The 8,171-nt window shown below is 41.0% G+C and overlaps 1 long non-coding RNA gene across 2 annotated transcripts; it reads left to right on the top strand.

Annotated features, from left to right (window-relative positions):
- The first annotated feature begins 3,371 nt into the window (after positions 1-3,371).
- LOC131568994 (uncharacterized) lies at positions 3,372-5,911 on the top strand. 2 transcript variants are annotated; one of them, XR_009275756.1, is made up of 4 exons: positions 3,372-3,572; positions 4,197-4,260; positions 4,958-5,033; positions 5,151-5,911. It is a non-coding gene; the product is annotated as an uncharacterized LOC131568994 (long non-coding RNA). The 2 variants fall into 2 exon arrangements; XR_009275755.1 differs by having other exon boundaries at positions 4,958-5,911.
- Positions 5,912-8,171: the final 2,260 nt, after the last annotated feature.

Raw genomic sequence — 8,171 nt, forward strand, 5'->3', positions numbered from 1 at the left:
CAAGAATTCATCTTCCAGAGAATTTTTGCAAGTCCTGGCTTGTATTGTATCTGCCTATGGTGGCTTATGTTCTATGTACCTATACATCTGTCTTCTATTGGATTTTGGGTAGAAAATTTATCAGTCCAGAGAGGAGACAAGTCCTAGCTGTCAGATAGCCACTCGTTGACCCTTCCTGTCGTCTCACAGGTCCCCGAGGCTGCTGATTTCCCCAGGATCTGCCATTTTACCTCAAGGAGCGGCAGCCAGAAGATGTGTCACAGCACGTTCTTCAGCATCTCGAGTAAGGGCCGCAGTGAGCATTTAAGTGGAAAGATTGTGTGAGCGTGTGTGAGAGCACGTGGCTGTGTCTGTCTGTGTCTGCTCGTTTCTGCGTGTGTGAATGCATGCTGACTGGATTTAACCTTGTGTGTGTGACTTTTGCTTTCCAGGTTTTGCGACTCCTTGTTAAATTTAGAATAAAAAATCCCCAGCCGGGTTGTATTGCATGAACTGACATGATATGTACCGATTTTGGCTTAAAACCCAGAAAACCAGACGAAGATGAGCAGGAAAAAACCAGAAAAAAACCACATGATGGACAAGAAAAAAACCCAGAAAAAGCCCAGGATGGGCAAGAAAGCAACGAGAAAAAAACCCCAGAAAATAATCCCAGATGGGCAAGAAAAAAACGTAGAAAAACCCCAGAAAATCACCCAAGATGGGCAAGAAAAAAACCCAGAAAAAACCCCCAAAAAAAAACTCTGAGATGGGCAAGAAAAAAACCAGAAAAAAGTCTGAAGATGGGCAAGAAAAAACCCAGAAAAAACCCCCAAGATGGACAAGAAATAACCCAGAAAAAAATTCGAAGAAGGGCAAGAAAAGACCCAGAAAACACCCAGAAAAAAATCGCAACCCAAGTATAAATATAGAAATGTTTGTCAAGTATATGCAAATATATAAAGAAATGTTAAATTATTTGAAATATAAAATAACATAAATATAACATTTATACAGTATTACTTGTGTTATGGAACCCTGATTTTTATTTATTTCCCATAATACACTACAATATTTATATCAATTTTACATCTATCATATCTATCATTTGTTATATGTTATACCAGATTGATATACTCTAGGTTTTTTTAAGTAGTTTAAAATAAAGGGGATTTTTTTTTTATTTGGCAAAAGCAGGTGTTTTAGTATAAACATTATAAATACAAATAATATAAAGGTAGAAATCTAAGAATAGAAATAGATCATAAATAGCTGAAGGTTAATATAAAAATTAAAAATGTAAGGAAAAATAAGTTGTAGCAGCAGATATGGTACATAATTAGGAAAATAATTTATCTCTTATTTGAATAGGATACATGTTATACATAATGATTAATATAATACTTAAGTATAAACTGCAAATATAAATGTGAATATAGTCATGAGCGCTATAAATATAAAAATATTTCAATGTAGTTTAAAAGAATAGAGCTTTTTTGTATTTATTTAGTTAGGATGGGATTTGTATTTTAAATAGTGAAAGCATGATAGAAATGTAATTTTAGACATAGAAATATGCAATCAATGTGGAAAGATATTTATAAAAGCACAAAATATAAGTAAATATAAATAATAGAAATAGAATAATGTTATATAAATTACATGCTACATCAATGTCCACTATAGCTATGCATGTGAATATAAATACGAAAAATGGAAATAAAAAATTTATTTAAACATGGCTTTAAAGCAAGGGGCCTTGTTTGATTCTGGTGGGGTAAGAGGCAGGTTTTTGGCATTTATTTCAGAGCAGTTTTTGGCGGGGGTCGCCCCTGTTCTTTTTTGCCACCTTGCTTGCCCGCAGCCCCGAGGCGCGCTGCGCCCCCGGCTGGGGCGGGCGGCAGTGCTGCCGCCTTGTGGGCAGAGCGCGGTACTGCAGCCCTGCGCCGAGAGGCCGCCACCTTGGGAGTGGCGCGTCGCGGATGTCGCGGACTTTTGGTTGACCTTCTCAACAGGGCGGCGAAAAGGGCGGGGAAGTGGAGGACCGGGGTGGGTGTCAGTGGACTGCCTGCATGGAATACCGACCCCGGCGCGGCCCCGGTGGTATTTTCTGTGACGTTTCAAGTGTACCCGACACATGCTGTCGTCTCAGCGGCGCCGCGGGCGGGCGTATTTCGGCGGGTTTGTGACAGGCATGTGGGGAAACGCCTCGCTGTGCCGGGGTCCTCTGACAGCCGCTTTCCCGCCCTGAGGGAGCCGAGCCGGGCCGAATAGTTCCGAAGAGCCGAAGAGCCGAGTGTGGGCGAAAACAGCCGAGTTTCCCCGAAGAGCCGAGTGTGGCCGAAAACAGCCGAGTTTCACCGAAGAGCCGAGTGTGGCCGAAAATAGCCGAGTTTCACCGAAGAGCCGAGTGTGGCCGAACAGCCGACTTGAGACGAAGAGCCGAGTGTAGCCGAACACAGCCGACTTGAGACGAAGAGCCGATGATAGCCGAGTGTAACCGATAGCCGACTGTAGCCGACATTGGCCGCATTTAGACAAAGAGCCGAATATGACCGACTTTAGCCCAACCGGGCCGAGTTCAGCCGAAGAGCCGGAAAAGCCGAATTTAGACGAAAAGCCGAACCGAAACGATTTTAGACCTAAGCCGAACCAAGCCTAATTTAGCCGAGTTTATTTAAACAGAACCGAACGACGCCGCAGCACTCTGCCTGCAGAGCGCCGGTGCAGACGGCAGGGGGCGGTGTATAAAGCGAGTATAAAATATCAACTGTATATAAGAAGGAATAAAAAGCTCTGTGTCATGTGCAGCAGTAGAAAATTTCAGGCTCCCAGGGAATAAATAGTTTTCTTTCAATCATTATAGTTTTGGGGTTTTTTTTACTCCCAGGTAGCCAGAAAGTTACTACTGCTGCTTTTTGATTCTAAAGCTAGGAAGGAAAACCAAGATTACAAATACAAGAAAAAGAAAGGGAAAGGGAAAGGGAAGGGGAAAAAAAGGAAAGGAAAGGAAAGAAAGCAGGAGAGCAGAAGGGAAGGGAAGGGAAAGGGGTGAAAAACAGCGTTAAAAAAAAGAAAAAGAGTTGGAGGGGAAAAGAGAGGGCATTCGGGAGGAGCGGTCCTGCCTCAGGTCCTTCCCCGCCCTGGGGCGAAGGACCCGTTTGATGCCCGGGAGGGACTGCAGCTCCCGGTGGCGGGGGACGGAGCCGTGGCTGTCAGCCCGAGACTACAACTCCCGGCAGGCCCTGCTGCCGGCGCGGCGTGTGACGCAACGGCTATCGCGGCACATGAGTGGCTACCAGCCCGAGACTCCAACTCCCGGCAGGCCCTGCTGCCGGCGCGACGTGTGCCGCAACGGCCGACGCTGCCCGGGATTTTTCTCTAAATCGGCAGTAAATACAGCTGAGTAAAATTAGCTTGGTTTTCTTCCTTCTTTTTTAACTGAATTGTTTTTATTAAAAATACTATTTGAATATGTAGAAAAAGTGGGGATGTCCTGTACTATATCCTAGCTTTTCTTGTTTATAGGGTGCTCAGAAAACATGCGTCCCTTAGAGTCCCTCAGAAAGGTTCTCAGTGCGATCTCTACCAAGGTATGTATTTACTAATAAGTGATCCCTTTAGATATTTGCCTGTGTACCTTTTCCTGTAATTCAGAGCTTGCGTTCTGTGGGTTTTATGATAAACCTGTAAAATATGTAAGACTGCTTTTGCAAGTCTGAATCGTTGAAGGCAGCAGTAAGTGGATTTAGAGCCTGTTCTTGACCAGACAACGGGAAAAAGTGTGACTTTGATGCTGAACTTGTTTTTTTCATTTTTCATTTGACTTGTCTGGAATGATTTAGGAATAGAGAGAGCTAGAAAAAGAGAGAAATAGAATTGATTATTGAGCACTCCTCAAATGCTCACCACGATTCAGTGTAGAGCCGAAGTGAAGGGTGATGGAACAGAGCTCTGTGCTTTAGAAGGAAATAAATTTAAACCTGACCTCCGCACAGAGTCTCACTAACTTCTTTTGTTTTAAAATACAAAATATTATTAGGAAGTGTTGGAAGTTAGTGTTTTGGGAAAGAAACGGCAGTTCCACAGAACATTCCATTTAACAGAGGCTCTGGGAACGATTCATGTTGTAACTGCTGTCACTGCAATCACTTGGTGGTTCAGCCTTGAAATGTGCACTTGCCCTTCTATAAAGCACTGTTTTGTTTGCCTTTCAGTGCTATGAGTCTTGATAAATTGGAGAAGAGCCCAAGAGCAATTTTTCATCCCTTGATATAAAAGGTAGGAAGTGACTTTTTTTGGTTTGGTTCTTTTTCTTTATTATTTCCTGGAAATAAAAGTAATTAAGTATAGGTACTATTGGTTTGTTTCTTCCAGTAGCAGATGATAACAATAGCAGTAGTAATAGTAAAAATAATAATAGAAATAGTAATAATAGCAATGTAATACTACTTAAACTGTCTTTATCCATTGAACTGGCCATTTCAAATCAAAACTTCTAAACACAAATCAAACCATCATCCTCGTAGAATCTTTCACAGCAGTGGGCCATAGATCCTGGTTTTGTTGACAGGATTTATTGGTTCTGGAATAGCAAGGGGGAAGTACAAGCCTAACTACTTCTAGCTCACAGACCCATCCAGTGAATACTGCTTTGTGTTTTGGTGGGCTTGTGATGACTTTGAAATCAATTGCTCATTCCAGTAAAAAAAATTAATGTTTTTTTGAACCTGACAGCAGAAATAACTTTAGGCACCAACTTAATAATAACAGATCACCAATTTAAGTTCATAATTTTATGCTGTACTATCAAAGTTTAAAGGTAAATTTTTACTTATTAGGAGATGGTATAAAGTGTATGTTCCAATGTGTTGGATGTATGCAAAGGTACATACGTACCCGAAAGTCCTTAGAGGAAACAAATTTTTACGTCTGCTGTTTGATTGTTTATCATACAATATTTGGTTTTATTTCCCAGGGATCGGTGAATTTTAACTTTGGAGTCCTCTGTGCTAAGGATGCTCAGCCTACAGATGATGAAATGTTCAGTAATGGTGAGTTTTTCACCTTCTCTTTAATTGCTATGCTGATCTGAATAAGAAAAAAACAAAAGCAAGAAAAAAAAAAAGGATGGTTTATTATTTTTTACGCTGTTATGTTTGTTTCCTCAGTATTTGCTGCAGCTCTGCGAACCCAAGCTTTGGGTTCCTTCTGTCCCACTGGGAGTTGCCCAGTTTGGTTGCATCTGGTGAAATTCACCCTGAGACCTTACAGAGCTAGCTCAAACTACGTGAGAGCCATTTGCAGTTCTCTCCAGACACCTGGAGAATGGGTGATGTTTCTGAGGGTCTGGCAAGTATACTTCTATCAAAACTCAGTCTGTGAAATTTCTGGGGAAAACCCTTCTGTGTCCTGAAGGGTTCAAACTCTGGTGAGGATCCAGTTATCAGGTGCTCACCTGGATGGTTCCAGCTCTTAAAGTGAACACTTGTACTCTTACCCTGTAGTTTACATCTATTGTATTTTTGTTATTTTGCAAGATTTTACGGCTTTGCAAAATATTGTGCATTTCACTCTTTGGAACCTCTCAGATCGTTCTTTGGTGCAGCACCACCTCATGGGACACTTGGCTGCCGTCCTGAAGGGGTTGGTCGCTAGAATTGTAAATCCTGGAGAGTTTGTAAGTCTTCTGTCCCCAGGGAGGTACCATGCTTTGTTTACTTTTGTTCTGTTTGTAAGGCGCTGCTTCTCATTGGAAGTATGAATTTCAAACTACCCTGTTCTTATTTTAACTGTTTTCCTGGTTCTCTCCCTACGGCAGGGAAAGACTCTCGTATCCTTGTCGTCGGGCTCGGTGCTGTCCAAGAAGATGCAGAGACTAAAAAAATCATAAGAAGCAAAATATGACTGCAGGGAAAACAAGCTGGAGAGAACAAAAGGTGATATTGTTATCCTTACCCTGTATTAGAAACATCCGCTGTGCTTTGATGCTGGCAGCTGCCAGGGGCTTGTTAGCTCTTTGTAGGCAGGTGTAGGTGTTCACTTGTAGGTTTTTTCTCTGGACAAGTCAATTCAAACTTTGCTAAGCTTATATTTGCAAATTACTCTCTAGCACAGTCCAGCATGACATTTTTGAATGTTGTAAAAATACCATGTTACTTGGAAATTGCTAATGATGAGAAGCTTTAGGGAAAAATAAGATGTCAGGGTTGGGAGATGTGAGAAGAATTTTGAGGGGATGTTAGACTGAAATAAAGCACACTTGAAGCTGGACTGGCACGCTGGCAGATCCCCTATTAAACAGTAGTGCTGAGATTAGCCTGGGGGTTGCCCATTGTTTCTGTAGAAATAAATGTTTTCTGGTCTTCAGAGGTAAGCTGCTTTGAAAAGCTGGAAGGCACAGCATAGTGACAATCCGTGTGCTTCGCATTAAAAATAGATTTCAGAAGGGTCCTAGGCTTTTGTCTTTTCCTAGAAGTCGATGTAATCCTATTGAGGAGTTTTTAATTCTGTGCTGCCATGTCATCGATCAGGGCCCTGTCGTACTAATCATCATACAGATGCAAAACAAAAAATCAGACCCTGTCCCGACCACTTAGAGCCCAGAACACGATTTCCTCAGGCTGCCATTTGTGTGCCATCGGTACTCACCATGGAAGCGAGCTGGGGATTGTTGCACCCGTTGGGAACAAACCGCTTCTCGTCACACAGAAATGGAATTGGGACGACGCCTCAGCCAGCCTCTCTCTCCTGAATCTGCAGCAGAGCAGTTCCAGTCCATGCGGGCAATCCAGTTCCTGACGATCTGAGCGCACGGAGCAGCGCTCAGCTGCTGTGGGGGGCTCAGGGAGGGCAGAGTGTGCATTGTCATCTTCCTGAACCTACAGACGCGAATCAAAGTGAGAAGCCACAGGGTGGAAATCAGTCGCATATATGCTAAATAAAACTTGCAGGTTTTTTTTAAGAATTGTTTTTGCTTGTTCTTTGTTGTGCTTCTGTGCTTAGAAAACCTCCCTTTACAATCAGTTCAATTCATCAATTGAACCTTTGTTTGCAGACTCTCACTGAGCAGAATTTGTTGCAGACTCAGTGCACGCTGTGCAGGCCTCCCGGGAGTGTGAGGAGCTCATGTGTGCTACTTTTTGCTTTAGGACGCTCTGAGGTATTTATTCCTTTTGGGATACATGATGAGAATTCCCAAGAGAGGTAGTTATAAGGTATGACATCGGGAAAAAGCCTGTGTGGTTGGAATGTTGTTGCTGTCAAAAGTTAATTTTGTCTTAGCCAGTAGTTAGCTTTTTGCTTTATTTTTGTGGTATCAATATTTTATTGTTTAAAAAATTCCTTCAAAATAACTTCAGTGGTCGCCCACCAGTACCTTGTTCAGATTTGCCTATTTGCTTGTAGCTGAAATGTTCACATCTTGTTTATCATTCTATTTAAGAAACTGCTGCCCAGCCAACTAATAACTGAATATCCATCTGTCTAGGACACGGGGAGAGGATTTAGGTAATGTCTTTATTTCCAGAAAAAAGTTCCAGTGTAGTTTCTAAATAGAGGAGAAGGGGGTGAAGACTCGGGGCTCTGATGCCGTTGGGGCACCCCAAGGTCCCCAGGAGAGGGGGCCCCACTGCGGTGCAGGAGCAGGTGTGTTCTCATGTAATATTGAACAAATTATAAATATAAATATGAAAATTATAAACATGAAAATATTTTTAAAATACTTAAATAAAGCGGGTTTTCTTTATTGGTCAATAGGCAGTGTTTTGATTGTAAAAATTATAAATGCAAATAATATAAAGGTAGAAATCTAAGTTTAGAAATATATAATAAATACATACAGATAAATATAAAAATTTAAAATATCAGAAAAAATTAGTTGTAGCAGTAGATATTATACATAATTTAAATAATAATTTAAATCTATTTTAAAATTTTATATATATAATATATCATTATTAATGTAATACATCCAAAGAAACGATAAATTAAAATATGAATGTATAATTATACAAAGTATAAATAAAAAATATTTCAGTATCCTTTAAAAGAAGGGTTTTTTTATTTATTTGGTTAGAGACGGGGTTTTTATTTGGAATAATGGAAGTATTATAGAAGTATAAAATTAAATATAGAAATATACAGTCAATATAGAAAGATATTTGTAAAAACACGAGCGAACGACGCCTCCT

This window comes from Ammospiza caudacuta, chromosome 28, assembly GCF_027887145.1.
Source record: "Ammospiza caudacuta isolate bAmmCau1 chromosome 28, bAmmCau1.pri, whole genome shotgun sequence".
Lineage (NCBI taxonomy): Eukaryota > Metazoa > Chordata > Aves > Passeriformes > Passerellidae > Ammospiza > Ammospiza caudacuta.